This window comes from Callithrix jacchus, chromosome 2 (assembly GCF_049354715.1).
Source record: "Callithrix jacchus isolate 240 chromosome 2, calJac240_pri, whole genome shotgun sequence".
Lineage (NCBI taxonomy): Eukaryota > Metazoa > Chordata > Mammalia > Primates > Cebidae > Callithrix > Callithrix jacchus.
Genome location: NC_133503.1, coordinates 116,682,121 through 116,699,755, shown reverse-complemented (window position 1 = coordinate 116,699,755; position 17,635 = coordinate 116,682,121). Strand labels below are relative to the sequence as shown.

At 35.6% G+C, this 17,635-nt stretch overlaps 1 protein-coding gene across 37 annotated transcripts in view; it reads right to left on the bottom strand.

Moving 5' to 3' along the window:
- ARB2A (ARB2 cotranscriptional regulator A) overlaps positions 1 to 17,635 on the bottom strand; it is a 513,783-nt gene that overhangs the window by 342,767 nt on the left and 153,381 nt on the right. The window lies entirely within an intron of this gene.

Below are 17,635 nucleotides of genomic sequence, written 5' to 3'. Positions count from 1 at the left end.
ACACAAACCCCAAGGCTTTTGAAATACTTTCAAAAACCTACATACACCCTTTCTTTCTCTTTCTAAGTCTCCAGAGTCATTTCTTAGGTAGCCAAGAAAAAACAGAATTCAAATATGTATGTCATTGTGAAATACAAAAACCAAATCATAATTTTAACCAATATTTTACATGTAAAAATAGTATCTAATTGTTTTAAAATTCTGTGTTTTTCCTCTTTATAGTTAAAAGACTTAGGTTGGCTGTGAAAATTATTTGAAACCAGGTATAGACACAGGTAAAGGGATAGATAGATACTAGGTATAAGAGACCTTGTAATATTTTTCTTAGGATGATGTCAGAATATCAAAGTGTTCTATATTATCACAGATTACTCTTCACTTGACTGCAGAAAGAACTTAAGCATATCCTTTATTAGTTAATTAGTTCAGTACTAGAGACAAGCTAGATGCTAACAGCGATACAGAATGGCTTATCATATGTATCTCAGAAACAGTGACCAAAATTCTAGACGGTAATTGGATTTTCAAAACTGAGCATAGTTTCTCCCCCTACCCCATTCAGTCATGACAGGGCCAGAAGGTAACGATGTATCTGCCATGATGCAACAAGCAGACCTGTCTTCTGTCAAGAGTTGAAATCATAAAGGAATAAGCTGTCGTTAACAACCTCTCTCCAAACACTAGAGCTGTCATCTCATTGTTTTCTCTGCTGGCATGGAGCTGGTATGGCCTCATATACCTTGTCAGTTCAGTAATGTGCTAAGCTTTTAACCTTTTCTGCAATTTTTGGCTTCAACAATCTTTTATAAAGTCTCTAATAAAAAAACATTTTATTTAACTAATTTATATTTAATCTCAAAGTTTACTATTAAAGTTTAGAAATAGTGATCTTGGTTTCAACTTATCATTTAGAAGTCTTACATTTCAAATGAGAAAAAAAATTATGTTTATTAAAAAATTCTTTTTTGAAATGTAAATTCCAGTGACCTAAATTTAACCACTCTTTAAGGGAAAAAAAACCAATAATCATTCAAAGGAGTTGTTTGCAGTTTTTTATTCAAACACTTATTAAACGTTAAGTTCACTTAGAAATAGTTAAGTCAGTAACTACAAGATCCCAATAATCATATTTCATGACTATTTAAAATAGTTTAATTATAAAGGTAATATCTTTTTAAATATAAAGGTAAAACCTACTCAAAGAAAAAATAAAACAAAAATAAATAAAAGAATTGAAAATAAAATCTAAAAGACGAAACTTTGTGGTTTCTTGCACAAACTTATAGGGAGATAATGTGTATCCATGTATGTATGTAGATGTAGATATATACATGTATAAGTGTACTTTTTAAACAAATTAGCTCATGTGTTTTTACCTGATAACTCTTAAACATCATTCTGAATTTATGGACACACATATATACACATACTACTTGTTCTTTTTAATAGCTACATAATCTTCCATGATATGATATGCCATCATTAAATCAAATAGTTCCCTACTGGTAGATGTTTAGGTGGTTAGAATTTTTTGTGTTATAACAAAGTAGTGTTGTGAGCATCGCTATGTATACTTTGTGCACTGCTCTGGTGTAAGTTCCTACAAATAAAATTTAAGGTCAAAGAATAGTATACATATTACATTTTGGAAAATATTACTAACCTGCCATCTAAAACGATTACTCCAATTTATGTTTTCACTAATATTTGAACATGATAGTATCAATTTATTACCAAGTAATTTATAATTTGCCAATCTGATATGTTAAAAAATGGTACCTTGTTTTAGTAAGTATTTAATTTTCACAAATACTTTCAATGACTATCAAAAAACCATCAAAGTCTGTAAGTTATCTGAACAAAAGTATATTTAAAAGTGCCAAGCAATTTTCACATTTTTTTCTGAGACCTTAAACAAGAATCTTGTGCCATACTCTATACTCTGTTTAGACTACATAAATATAATGTCTCTTAAGCAGCTAGATGGCATTACTCTTCTTAAAAATAACCATGCCCTATATTAATATAGTACTTTTATTTTATTATCATCTGCTAGCCATAGGTATCCATTACAACCCTGTTAAAACCTTCCTGTCACCAAGTTTATCAAATACTTATGCTGAAATAGAAAGATCTTGCAGTATTTAATTTGAAGACTAGGAGTTGAGGGCTGTAGGGAAGAAGGTGTTAATTAAACATTTATTACTGAAATTACTGAAAAATGTCATACCATATTCTAGATAACCATCTATAATGGCTCCATGTACAACTGTGAAAAAAATCTTAATCCTATGTTCAATCAGGTTTTCAAATGTATTCATCAAAAAAGAAGGGAAAATTCAAAATGAAATAAAAAATAAAAATAAAAAAGTCAATGGCCAGGATAGAAAAGTTAAGCCACAGCTTATGAAAAGAGACATGATTTAGAAACTTAAAAACTCTGACTCAACTTTCCAAGCATTCAATTCACATCGCAGTCAAGTAACACTTTATATAGTGTTTAGTTTCATTATAATTTTAATTATTTCTAGTAGAGAATTCTAAAACTTTCTAGTGTGATGAACATTGCTACATAAAAGGCCACCTTTGAGGTTTACAAAGCATTTGGTTATATATAAACTTACTTTAACATTATTTCTTTTAAAAAGATACAATTTGTAGTGAACTACCTTTTCACAGGAAGGGCCAAGTTAAAAAAAAATTAATTAAAATGCTACATTGAATTCTTTTGATTATCTCTATTCCTGCCACAAATGTCACTAAAAACTCATTGAAGAAAATAGAAAAGCCACACATGGTGGCTCACACCTATAGTCCCAGCACTTTGGAAGGCCGAGGCAGGAGGATCACTTGAGCTCAGAAGTTTGAGACAAGCCTGGCCAAAAGAGTAGGACCCCATCATGCCTGTTCTCCCAACTACTCAGCAGGCTGAGGTGGGAGGATCATTTGAGCCTGGGAGGTCAAGACTGCAGTGAGCCATAATCATGCCATTGTACTCCAGCCTGGGTGACAGAGTGACACTCTGCCTCAAGAAAAGAAAAAAGAGAGGAAGGGAAGGGAGAACAGGGTGGGGGAGGGGAAGGGGAGAGGAGAAAGAAAAAAAGTGAAAGAATGGGAAGAACAGAAGAATGAAAGACAAAGAGATGAAAAAGAAAAAGGAGGGGTGGTATTCACCCATCAGGACCAAACAAATGATATAAGAGAGAATGGAGAATACAGATGCCACCTCTGTATGTATTTGTAGAAGACTAAGTTGATGGAGGAGTAGGTATTGGCTTGGTATTACAGCACAAATTCCAACTTAAGTGCCTCCAGAGGGAGAAAATGACTAAAAGTAAGCCAACTCAGCCACAGAAGTCCAGAAATACTCAGAAATTGGGGCACCAGTTATCTTGGAAAACTTCAGAATGTAAGAGTAGGATATTATGCTGAAAACAGAGGCTTCAGTTGTAAGTTCAAGTAAGGTACAGTTACCCTACTCTCCAAAAAACAAAGTTACCAGAAAACCAAAAACTGGGTCATTATCTGACATTGTGTGGCCAACACTGTAAGAGACAAGAGATTTTTTCTTTGCAGAAATGTAATGTATAGGCCAGGTGCAGTGGCTCACGCATGTAATCTGATTACTTTAGGAGGCTGAGGTGGGAGGATCACCTGAGATCAGGAGTTTGAAACCAGCCTGGCCAACATGGTGAAATCCTGTCTCTATTAACCATACAAAAATTAGCTGGGTGTGGTGGAAAGCACCTGTAATCCCAGCTACTTAGGAGGTTAAGGCAGGGAGAATTGCTTAAACCCAGGAGACGGAGGTTGCAGTGAGCTGAGATTGCACCACTGCACTCCAGCCTGGGAGGCAGTACAAAATTCTGTCTCAAAAAAAAGAAAAAAAGAAATGTAATCTGTAGAAGGACTAGACTATGGGACATTCAAGAGTAGGAGAAGAGAGACACAAAGCTCAAATCAGGTGTACTAATCAGAAATCTGCATAATGATTTTAAAAAAGAGCTCCATTTCCAAATATGATTGAAGAACTTCAAAAATCTTATAGAATGGCTAAAACAAAAACCAGTCAATCTCCCAGAAATGACTGGAAATACAGAATAAAAATAAGAACAGATAAGACAAAGACTCATTCCAGTAACTCAAAACCACATAAGAACCTAATAAACAGAGAAGTGTAAAATTATCAAGAAACAATACAAAAACAGTTTATCAGAACTAAGAATCATGAGTGAACAATATAACTGGAAAGAAACACGTGCTGAACAATGAAAGAAATACCCAAACACCAAGGCACAGGAAATTTCTTAAAAGCAGTATGATTCACTTCTTAACACCAGGGAGAAGGAAAATCTTACATAGAGTGGAACAAAAGGTTTCAAGGCCAAAATGGTTTCAGACTTTCAAATTAAAACACTGGAATCTAGAAGATAATGAAACAAATCTTTCAAATTTCAATGAAAATTATTTTCCACTAGAAATTCCATGTCTTTTGAATCTGTAAGATAAAGTGAACAAGTAGACTGAAGGCATTTTTCAGAAATGCAAGGGTTCAAAAATTTATCTTCTATTTGCTGGCTCCAACAAAATGAGGGCATATATCAAGAAAGCACAGATTATTAGATACAGGAAACAGGAGCTCAAAGTCAAGAGAGAAATTAAAGTTTTCTCTCTTCAAGGTGACCAGTCAATATTGGAACAGAGTTCGAAGGGTTCCAAAAGAGAGTTCTCCAGAGTAAGAACACGAAACTATGAGATTATCTGATAAATTTAATCATGTTAAAAATTATTAGGAGACCAATGGAGATCTGTCTGAATTAATAATACAGAAAAATTAAAAACTAGGAAATTATTAATTCCATGAAAACAAACATATTGCATTATAAATGAAAAGCAATCATATTATCTACCTGGCTCAGCCATTAGCAATATTAAGGTTGTGTAGCACTATAAAGCTTGATTACTGATTCTATCATAACAGAAAGTGAATGATAAATCAAAAAAAAGAATTATAATTTTAAAATATGGATATAGTAAGTACAAGTAATGCCAAAATGTATTGAATATATTGAAAATGATTACATCTAAGGAACAGGACTAACAAGTGGGGAGGGATTATGAATAAATAACATTTATTTTGATACTATGTCTCGATTTGACTTGATTTTAAAAATTACATGCACGATACAGTTTTATTCTGATATATTTAAATGTACATTTATTTTCATTTACCTTGCCTTAGATACGCCATACTTCTTCAACAACATGATTTATGCCTTTACTCTCAAAAACAGTCAACCACTAATACATACTTTTCCCCTATTTTTTTCTGTTGTTTCTCTGAAACATCTGAGAAAAGTATTATATGTTATTCTATTTTCCATGACTTTATCTGTCATATTTTTTTCTCATTTCCTCTGTGGTATATTCTGCATACTGTCTTCCTTAACTCTAGCTTTCAATTTAGTATCTATCTTTTGAACTATGATAGTTTCATGATCTGACTTTTCTTTATGACAAATCATTTCTTCATACAATTTGTAGTTGCTGACTATGAATTCATTTTCAGTAGGGATTTGTTCTAGGTTGTAAAGTGTTCCTATATGTCAATCTTATGCTTGCTTCTGCCAGGTGCTCCAAGGTGCCCCAACAGTCCAGAATTTATTTTTGTATTAATTACAGTATTTAAGATTCTCACACTAAGTGTGTCATCTAAATTAAAACTGCAAATCCAAAACGACTTGTAGGTTAGGGTCTGGGTCTCCTATTTCCCAAGAAAAGTTGTTTATTTACCCTACTTGGCACCTCTAGCAAAGAAACCCTCTTTTTCAGAATTCTATTTTTATATTTTATTTTATTTTTTAGAGATGAGGTCCCACTCTGTTGCCCTGGTGCGGTGCAATCACACAATCTTAGCTGACTGCATCTTCAAACTCCTGTGCTGAAGCGATCTTCCCACCTAAGCCTCTTAAGTAGCTGGGATTATAGGCACTGGCCACGAAGCCTGGCTGGAAACATTTCACCTCTAAGCAATGACCTGAATCTTCCCTCTGTTCATCCTTTTATTACAAAGGTGGCAACTTCCAGGGTCCTACCTATATCCAGGGCTCTTAGTTTTAGCTGCCACCTCTCAGTCCCAAAGACTGTGTGTGAGACAGATCATGTGTGGCCTTGGGTTCATATCTTACCAGCTATACCCTGAAGTTGCAACATCTTCCAGGGATTTACCACTGTGTTTTAAGTTACCTCTTACACTCAGGCATTTAGAAAATCCTTTTCTTTTTCTTTTAATTTTTGTATGTACATAGGTGTATATATTTATGGGGTACATGAGACACCTTGATGCAGGCATACAATAAGTAATAATTACATCAGCATAAATGGGGTGTCCATTACCTCAAGCATTCATCCTTTCTTTGTGTTACAAACAATCCAATTATACTCTTTTAGTTATTTTTAAATGTACAATAAGTCATTGCTAACTGCAATCACCCTACTGTGCTCCAAATATAAGACCTTATTCTATCTCACTATAGTTTTATACCCATTAACTATCCTTCCTCCTCTACAACCCACTATCATCCCCAGCCTCTGGTAACTATCAATCCACTCTCTATCTCCCTGAGTTAAACTTTTAGTTTTTACCTGTTACTTGAGAATTTCTCAATTTCATTTACTGAGAATAAATAAATTTGAATTTGTTTTCAAATAAGTGAGGACATGTGAAGTTTGTCTTTCTGTGCCTGGCTTATTTCATTTAACATAATGACCTCCAGTTTCATCTATGTTGTTGCAAATGACAGGATCTCACTTTGTTCTATGACTGAATAGTATTCCATTGTATATCTGTACCACATTTTCCTCACAGATTCATCTGGTTGATGGCACTTAGGTTGCTCCAATCTTGGCTATTTGTGAAGAATGCTACAATAAACATGGGAGTGCAGATATCTCTTCAATAAACTGATTTTCATCCTTTAAGGTATATACCTAGCAGTGGGGTTATTAGATATCATATGCAAATCTATTTTTTCATTTATTGAGGAACCTTCAAACTGTTCTCCATAGTTGTACCAATTTACCTTTCCATCAACAGTGTACAAAGGCTTCCTTTTCTCCACATCCTCACCAGCATTTATTATTGTCAAACTTTTAAATAAAAGCCATTTTAGGTGAGCAGGTCACTTGAAGTCAGGAGTTTGAGACCAGTCTGGCCAACATGGTAAAACCTCATCTCTACAAAAAATACAAAAATTAGCTGGGCTTGGTGGTGCACACCTGTAATCTCAACTACTCAGGAAGCTGAGGCACAAGAGTTGATTGAACTTGGGAGCTGAAGGTTGCAGTGAGCCAAGCTTGTGCCACAGTACTGCAGCCTGAGTAACAGAGTGAGACTCGGTCTCAAAAATAAAATAAATAATAATAGTAAATAAATAAAATTAAATTAAAATCCATTTTAACTGGGGTGAGATGAGAAGTCATTGTAGTTTTGACTTGCATTTCTCTTATAATCAATGATATTGGGCACCTTATCATATGCCTGTCTGACATTTGCATGTCTCCTTCTAAGAAAAGTCTATTTACATCTTTTATACCTTTTTAAATTGGATTATTAGATTCCTTTTCCCTACTGAGTTGTTGAGCACCTCATATACTCTGGCTATTGGTCCTTTGTCCAATAGATAGTTTGAAAATATTATTTACCATTCTGTGGGTTGTCTCCACTTGACTGTTTCTTTTCTTGAGCAGAAAGCAGAAACTTTTTGACTTGAGGTTATCCTGTTTGTCCATTTCTGCTTTGGTTGCCTGTGCTTATGGGTTATTAATCAAGAAATCTTTTCCCAGTCCAATGTCCTGGAGATTTTCTCTAATATTTTCTTGTAGAAGTTTCATAGTTTGAGGTCTTAAATTTTTTAATTCATTTTGATTTGATTTTTGTATAAGGTGAGTGGGGTCTAGTTTCCTTCTTCTGCATATGGAAAGTCAGTTTGCCCAGAATAAAATTTACTGAAGAGACTTTCCTTTCTCCAATTTATGTTCTTGGCACCTTTGTCAAAAATAAGTTCACTGTAGATATATGTATTTATTTCTGGATTCCTTACTCTGTTCCATTGGTCAATGTGTCTGTTTTTATGCCATCATCATGTTATTTTGGTTACTATGGCTCTGTAGCATAATTTGAATTCAGGTAATGTGATTCCTCCAGTTTGGTTCTTTTTGCTCATAATAGCTTTGGCTACTCTGGGTATTTTGTGGTTCCATATGAATTTAATGATTCTTTTTCTATTTCTGTGAAGAATGTCACTGGTATGTTGATAGAGATTGCAGTGAATTTGTAGATTGCTTTGGGTACTATGGACATTTTAACAATATTCTTTTTTCCAATCTATGAACATGCAATATTTTTCCATTATTTTGTGTTCTCTTCAATTTCTTGCATCCATGTTTTATAGTTTACATAGCAAAGATCTTTCACTTCTTTGGTTATGTTAAACTCCTAGATATTTAATTTTATATGTGGCTACTGTAAACAGGATTACTTTTGGATTTCTTTTTCCTTTTTTTTTTGAGACAGAGTCTCACTCTGTCACCCAGCCTGGAGTGTAGTGGTGAGACCTCCACTCACTGCAACCTCCATCTCCCGGGTTCAAGTGATTCACCTGCCTCAGCCTCCTTAGTAGCTGGGATTATAGGTGCCTGCCATCACGCCCTACTAATTTTAGTATTTTTAGTAGAGACAGGGTTTCACCATGTTGGTCAGACTGGTCTCAAACTACTGATATTGTGATCCGCCCATCCTGGCCTCCCAAAGTGCTGGAATTACAGGCATAAGCCACCACACCCGGCCTGGATTTCTTTTTCAGATTGTTCACTGTTGGTATATATAAATGCTAGAAATTTTTGTATGTTGATTTCGTATCCAACAACTTTACTGAATGTTTATCAGTTCTAATTAATAGTGTTTTTGCTGAAATCCTCAGGTTTTCCCAAATATAACATCATATTTGCAATCAAGGATAATCTAACTTGTCCTTTCAAATTTGGGAGCCCTTTATTTCTTTCTCTTGTCTGACTTACCTAGCTAGGACTTCCAGTACTATGTAAATAACAGCCATGAAAGTGGGCATCTTATTGTGTCCCAGGTCTTAGAGGAAAGGCTTTCAGATACTTCCTATTTTGTATGACACTAGCTATAGGTTTGTAATATATGGCATTTATACTTATACTGTATATATATTCCTTCTATACCTGATTTTTACGATGGGCTATCATAAATGATGAACTATAAGAAATGCTTTTTGAGCATCAATTGAAATGATTATAAGGATTTTGACCTTCATTCTGCTGCTAGGATGTATCACATTTGATTTGCGTATGTTGAACTATCCTAGCATCCCTGGAATAAATCCCACATGGCTATGATGAATGATCTTTTAAAAATGTTGTTAAATTTGGTTTGCTAGTTCTTTGTTGAGAATTTTACATCCTGCTCATCATGATTACTGGCTTTGAAAGGTTTTGTCTTGTTTTTATATGTCTTTCTCTGGTTTTAGCGTCAAGGTAATATTGGTCTCATAGAATGAGTTTGGAAGTATTCCCTATTCCTCCATTTTTCAGAATAGCTATGACAGGAATCAGTTCTTCTTAAAGTGTTTGATAAAAGGCATCAATGAAGGCATCCAGCCCTAGACCTTTCTTTGCTGACTTTTCACAGCTTCAAACTCATTATTTGTTATTGCTGTGTTTGGATTTTCAATCCTCATGGTTCAATCTTGGTAGGTTTTATGTATTTAGGAATTTATTTATTTCTTCTAGGTTTTCCAATTTATTGGCATATAGTTTCTCATAGTAAGCTCTACTAATACTTTGAATATCTGTGGTGTCTGTTATAATGTCTCTTTTTTTTGTATCTGATTTTTTTTGAATCATCTCACCTTTTCTGTTAGTCTCACAGAATGTTGGTTGATTTTGTTTATAGTTTCAAAATAACAAGTTATCATTTTATTGATCTTGTGTGTTCTTTTTTTCAATTTACTTTCATTTATTTCTGCTATTTATTTTTTCTTTTCTTGTACTAATTTGGGGTTTGGTTTGCTCTTACTTTTCTAGTTCATTAAGATACATCATGAAATTGTTTATTTGATATTTTTTGACATTTTTTATATAGGTGTTTACAGCCAAAAATTTCCTCCTGGTACTGCTTTCACTTATCCCACATGTTTTGGTATGTTGTGTTTCCATTATCATTTGTTTCTAGAAATTTTTCAATTTCATTCTTAATTTCTTCATTGATCCACACTGGTCATTCAGGAACATATTGTTTAATTTCTGTGTATCTGTAGAGCTTCCAAACTCCTCTTGCTATTGATTTATAGTTTTAAGCCATCATGATCAGAGAAAATACATAATATAATTTCAACTTTTTGAATTCTCTAAGACTTGTTTTGCTGCCTAACATTTGGTCTATCTTTGAGAATCATCCATGGGCTGAGGATCCTTGTATATATTCTGCAGCCATCAGATGAAATTTTCTATAAATACCTACTAGATCTATTTCATCTATAGTGCACATTAAATCCAATGTTTCTTTGGTGATTTACTTTCTGGATGATTCATCCAATGCTTAAAGTAGGGTGTTAAAATGTCCAGCTATTATTGTATTGGGGTCTATCTCTTTTGGCTCTAAGAATATTTGCTTAACATATCTAGGTGCTCCAGTGTTGGGGACATGTATATTTACAATTGTTATATCCTCCTGCTGAATTAATTCCATTTTAATTATATAATTACCTTCTTTTTCTTTTTTTAATAGTTTTTCATCTTAAAATATATTTTGTCTGACATAAGTATAGCAAAGCCTGCTCTTTTTTGGTTCCAATTGGTATGGAACATCTTTTCGCATTTCTTTATTTTCAATCTCTCTGTGTCTTTATAGTTGGAGGTGTTTCTTATAGGCAACAGATCATTGGGTATTATTTTTAAATCCATTCAGCCATTCTGTATCTTTTGATTGGAGCATTTAGTCCATGTATTTTCAATGCTATTATTAATAGGGACTTACTCCTGCCATTTGTTATTTGTTTTCTTGTTTTGTGTTCTTCTTTTCCTTCTTTCCTTCCTTCCTTCCTTCCTTCCTTCCTTCCTTCCTTCCTTCCTTCCTTCCTTCCTTCCTTCCTTCCTGTCTTCCTTTTAGTGAAGGTGATTTTGTCTGTGGTAAGTTTTAATTTCTTGCTTTTTATTTTTTTATCTGTTGTACATTTTTAAATTTGAGGTTACCATTACACTTGCAAATAACCTAAAACCAGTTTATTTTAAACTGATGACAACTTAATATTGATTGTATAAATAAACAAGGAAAGAGAAAACGAATAAAGTTCTACTCTTTAATCTCATCTTCCCACTTTTAATCTGTTTCTATTTATATCTTACTATACTGTGTCTTGAAAAGCTGTTGTAGTTATTTTTGATCACTTCATCTTTCAGTTCATGATATGCATAGTTTACAAATCACAATCACAGTGCTATTCTGTGTTTTTCTGTGTACTGACTATTGCTAGTAAGTTTGCACTTTCAGATGTTTTCTTATTGCTCATTAAGCTCCTTTTCTTTCAGATTGAACAACTCCCTTTAGCATTTCTTGTAGAACAGGTCTGGTGTTGATGAAATCACTCAGATTTTGTCTGTCTGGGAAGGTTGTTATTTCTCTCTCCTTTGTGTTTAAGGATATTCTCACCAGATATACTATTCTAGGGTAAAAAGGTTTTTTCCTTCAATACTTTACGTATATCATGCCATTCTCCCCTGGCCTGTATGATTTCAAACGGAAAAAAGTGTCCTGCTAGAAGTATTGGAGCTCCACTGCATATCATTTATTTTCTCTTGCTGCTTTTAGAATCATTTATTTATCTTTGACCTTTGGGAATTTATTAAATGTCTTGATGTATTCTTCTTTGGGTTAAATCTGCTTAGTTCTTTAACTTTCTTGTACTTGAATACTGGTATCTCTGTCTAGGTCTTGGAAGCTTTCTGTTACTTTCCTTCTGAATAAACTTTCTACTTCTACTTCTCTATACCAATTCTTTATGATCAATAACTCTTAAGAGTTGCCCTTTCGATGCATTTTTCTACAGCTTCTAGGCGTGTTTCATTCTTATTATTTTGTCTCTTATGACTGTGTATTTTCAAATAGCTTGTCTTGAAGCCCACTAACTCTTTCTTCTTCTTGACCAATTCAGCTATTAAAAGACTAATAACATTCTTCAGTCTCTCAACCGCAGTTTTCAACTCCAGAATTTCTTCTGGGTTCTTTTTTATTATTTCAATCTCTTTGTTAAATTTATCTGATAGAATTTTGAATTCCTTCTCTGTGTTAGCTTGAGTGTCTTTAAGTGTCCTTAACACAGCTATTTTGAATTCTCTGTCTGAAAGGTCATATATCTCTGTTTCTCCAGGACTGGTCCCCGGTGCATTATTTAGCTCATCTGGTGAAGTAATATTTTCCTGGATAGTCTTGATGCATGTGGATGTTTGTCAGTATCTTGGCATTGATAAATATTTATTATAGTCTTTGCAATCTGGGCTTGGTGGTACACTTACTTCTTGGGAAGACTTTCCAGGTATCTGAAGGCACTTGGGTATTGTGTTTGATGTTTTTGGTCCCTACAGTCACATCTGCATTCGGGGTTACCAGGAGCCTAGTAATGCTATGGCTCTTGCATGCTGGTAGAGGTACTACGTTGGTGGTCTTGGATAAGACATGGAAGAATTCTCTTGATTAACAGGAAGGAACTCTTGTCTTACTTTTCCCCAGAGTGTCTCCCTCTGGGCAGAGCTGCTTGGACCTGGGGGAAGGGTGACATAAGTACCCTGTGGCTACCACCAGTGGCAATGCACTGGGTCAGACCTGAAGCCAGTATGGTATTGCATCTCACCTATGGCCTGCAGTAACCACTACCTGACTACCACCTACATCCATTCAAGGTCCTTTAGTTTTACAACCAGTCAGGCTTGTATCCCTTCCTCACAGCAGTGAGTTCCCCTCAGCCCTGGGCAGTTTCATCAGGGAGCCAGGGCGTAGAGTCAGATACTTTAGGAACCTACCCACTCTTCTATTTTGCTGTGGCTGAGCTAGCACCAAAGATACAAGACAAAGTCCTTCCCACTCTCCTCTCCCATTTCCACAGGCAGTACAGTCTCTTCCAATGGCTACAACTGCCCCACACCTGTGACAGGTACAATCTGGCTACTGCCAATATTCACTCAATGCCCAAGGGCTCTTCAGTCCACTTGTGAATGCTACCAGTCCTGGGACTCTCCTTTCAGGGCAGCAGGCTCCCTTTTAGGCCAAGGTAGGTCTAGAAATACTGCCCAAGAGTCAAGGCCTAGAATCAGGGACCTTAAGAGCCCTCTTGGTGCTCTATCCCACTATGGCTGAGCTGGTACCTAAGGTGCAAGACAAAGTCCCCTTTGGTTTTCCCCCTGCTTTTCTCAAACAGAAAGAGTCTTTTACCATTGCCACCACAGCTGGGAATGCGCTGGCTCTCACCTGAAGCCTGCACATCTCAGAGTCTCATCCAAGACCCATGGCATACTCCCTGGGTATCACTCTGGTGGTTATTTAGGGCCCATGGGCTCTTTAGTCAGAAGGTGATGAATCCTGCAATGACTGGGTCCTTCCCTTCAAGGCAGTAGGTTTCCTCCTGGCCCAGGGTGCATCTAGAAATGTCGTCTGGGATCTAGTGTCTGGAATGGGAGCCTCAGGACTCTGCCCAGTGTCCTATCCTACTGTGACTCACCTGCTATCCAATCTGTAAGACAAAGTCCTCTTTACTCTTCCTCTTCTCTCCTCAAGCACCGCAAAGAGAGGGAAGGAGTCTCTCCTGGGCTGTAAGCTGTGTTGCCTAGGTTGGGGGAGGGGTGACACAAGGACTGTCTTAGCTGTCCTGGCTGGCATGCCACCAGATTGCTTGCTCATTCAGTCCACTGGCCCTAAGCATAGCACAGCACAGCACCAGTACCCACCCAGGAATTGCAGTCCTTATGGCCTACACTGCCTTTCAAGTTTATTTAGCAACCCAGAGCACTTTGGCCCACAGTGGTAGGGCATGCTGGAATTCAGGTTTCAATTGCTAGGATGGGTGATTCCTCTCTGGGTAGGGCTAGTCTAAATGCTCCCTCCATGTCTTGTCAACTGAGATCTGCCTGGTGTTGCTTTCTGCTGTAACAGGGCAGCACTGAGTTCCAATAAAAAGTCCCATAATCGCTGTGCTCTCCCTCCCTCAAATGCATAGATTCTCTCTCCACACCATGCTGCCACTGCCAGGACATAGGGGAAGGGTGGCATTGGTGATTCAAGAGAGTCTTTCCTACCCTGTTCAGTGCTTTTATCAGTGATATAATGTTAAAACCAGGTACTGTGATTGCTCACCTGATTTTTGGATTTTATGAAGGTGCTTTTTTGTGTGAGTAGTTGCTTAACTTGGTGTTCCTGCAGTGAGAACATCTGGTGAAGGCTTCTATTTAACTATATTCCTCTGCGTCCACTTTACTCCTCCCCTGTCTTTTGAACATTCATATACAACTAGGTATTTAATATTTTTGCTACACTTTATACATTATTTTTATGCATGTTTACTAGGAAAAGTTTATATTAATAAGCTCAGTCCACCATGTTATGGAAACCAAACTGTATAAATTACATTAATAAAAACAGCACTAATTTTTAAAACTCAGACATAACAGCATAAATATTATAATCAAAGTAACAAATTACGGAAATAGCAGATTCTTCTGAATAATCTATCTATGAGAAATTAGGGAAAATGTTATCCTAGTAATCAGACTTCTCATGAAATTATTAAAATTAATACCTAAATCACTTACCGATAGTATTTTGAAAGTATCTTTTGCAATTTTTTTACTGATTTTTATTACAAAATAATTTCTTTAACTTCTCAATCTTTGTTTTCACAAATGTAACTGCCATCAAGCTCTACCTTTCCCCTTATAGCTAGAGCCTGAGAAATAGAAATCAATCCTCAGAAGTGTGGGACTGTCTGGCCCGGGTTGCTATGGGAGTTGCAAGACGGTGGGCCAGGTCCCTATGCTGACTCTGGGGCTAGACCAAATCAACATTTGCTCCTACTATTGCTTCTTGGTTACGAATAGGATTGCCTGCTTTTTACCCCTTTTTAGAGACCAGTGGAAATGCCTAAAAAGATGTATGCGAGTAAGGATCATCAAAGAAACAAGTATGAGTAACTCTCAAGCTGCACAATCAGAGGCTGAATAATTGGTACATGAAATACTATTTCTTATTCCAGGCAACATATTATGCAGTGAAGATTGTCAAATGCCAAAAATGTTAGTGATGGCAACCTCAGAAGCACTTGTGGAGACTTATCCAATATGCACCATTTCTCCAATATGCACTCTTAATCCACTTTTGATAATAAAGTCCTGAAGTATCTAAAATGCAAGGATTGGGATATCTGTGATTTTCAAACTATGACCTGTGGAGCCCTGGGGCATTTGGGGAAGAAATCTCAGAGGCTGTTGTGGGAGTGGTTCCAATGCTCACCATGCCCTCCTTTCAACCTAATGGCTTCACAGATTTAAAGTTAATACTTTTCACAAACCAGTCCACTTAGGGCTTTACCATTGAAAAAAAAAGTTTAACCTTACAATGATAGAAATCAAATTTTAGAAATTTCAGTCTTCTACCAAAAATCTGCAGGGAATATAAAGAAACAATATTAACAACACTTAGTAAAAATATTGTGTGGCCTCCAAAATATCAGAATTTACTTCAGTTGTGATAATGAAAACCCACAGACCATGAAAAAGAGACCAGTGGTTCTAACTTTTTGAAAATTTTGGAAACCTTTCTTTAAATAAAGCTTTAGAAAAAGTCCAAACAAGTATAAACAAAAGCAGAGCTAACCTGATTTAAAAAAAAAAAAAAGTGGGCTGGGCTAGGTGGCTCACGTTTGTAATCCCAGAACTTTGGTAGGCAAGGCGGGTGGATCACAAGGTGAGGAGATCCAGACCATCATGGTGAAACCCCATCTCTACTGAAAATACAAAAATTAGCTGGGTGTGATGGCCTGTCAGTTACTTGGGAGGCTGAGGCAAGAGAATCACTTGAACCCAGGAGGCGGAGGTTGCCGTGAGCCGAGATCGTGACGCAGCACTCCAGCCTGGGCAACAGACAAGACTCTGTCTCAAAGTAAAAAAAAAAAAGAAAAGTAAGAATGGGACAGCTTCCTGTTCCCTGTTTGTTAGTCCTTCTCTGCCTGCATCTTAAAATACCATTATCCTTCCCTCAACCAACTCCTCCCCACCTACAGAGCAACCCTTGAAGACAACAGGATGAAAAGGTAAAGTTAAAGTAGTAAAAATACCTGCTTCTCAATCACCATGAAGAATATTACCATAATAATGTTAATATACATTTTTTCTAAAATAAAGAATATCAAATATGTAAACTAAAATTTCTATGTGTGCTGCATGCTTAGAAATCAGCTGCTTCTTTTCAAGGAATCATGAGTTGCCATTATTAAGAAAAAATTCAAGACAGTGAAATGCTGTTATCCCCAAAACATTATTCCTACTTATAAGAACAAAATGACTTACTATTGTAATGCTAATAACAAACTTCCTCCCTCCTGTCTAGGATATCCATAGAAAGTTTGTTCAAATAAAGATGTTTTGCATGGTTTTCCATATAGACTTTCCCCTCAAAATCCTTAAACAACAATAAAATATTCCAGGACAGGAAAGGCTTAGGTGATCTATAGCAGGGAAAACACAACTACATAAAATATTTCACCTAGCACTGGAATGTTGAAAGCATCCGATTTTCTTTACTAAGTTATATTTCAAATATTCATCAAATTGTGAACACATTTTACATGCTATGTTCTTCCAAAAATACACAAAAAGGATCTAACCACTCCAAAAATACACAAAAAGGATCTAACCACGAACAATTGTGTCAGAGAGAAAGTTCATTTCACTATTTAAAATCTGAAATCGGAAACAGTTTAAATATAATATTTTATTGTGTTAATTTAGTCTAATTTTCAATTTATTATAGTTACTTCAGTTCTACTAAAATACAGACTATCGAAGTTAGCAACCAGATCAAAAGTAGTATCTTTGCATTCTTTGCCTAACCACAAAAAGTAGAAAAAAAAACACCATATAATCAACCTAAGAAAGACTATTTCCAGCATTTTAAGGGTTTCAAATCTAGTAACCAAAATGTTCCTTAGGACCTGGGCTGAGTCTTCATATTATTATTTCTGAGTTAACAGAATAGAGAACATGTTACTTTTGACTTTTGTAATCATCAGTGTATTAAATAATTCCTTTCCAATTTTAATTACAAAAATGTAGGAATTCTTATAAATAAAACAAATAAAGCCTACATGGACACATATATCCCTTTACTTTTTACATTGTCTTTTATACAAGATACCAGTTTATTTATATTTCTTAAGGAAAATCTAATCATGTGAAAGAAATTCATACTTAGCAAAATTGTATTGTTCACTACGGAACTTACAAAGGTAATAGTATTAAAAAAAAAAAAAAAAAAAGCAGCCAAACAGTAAAATATGCCAATATTATG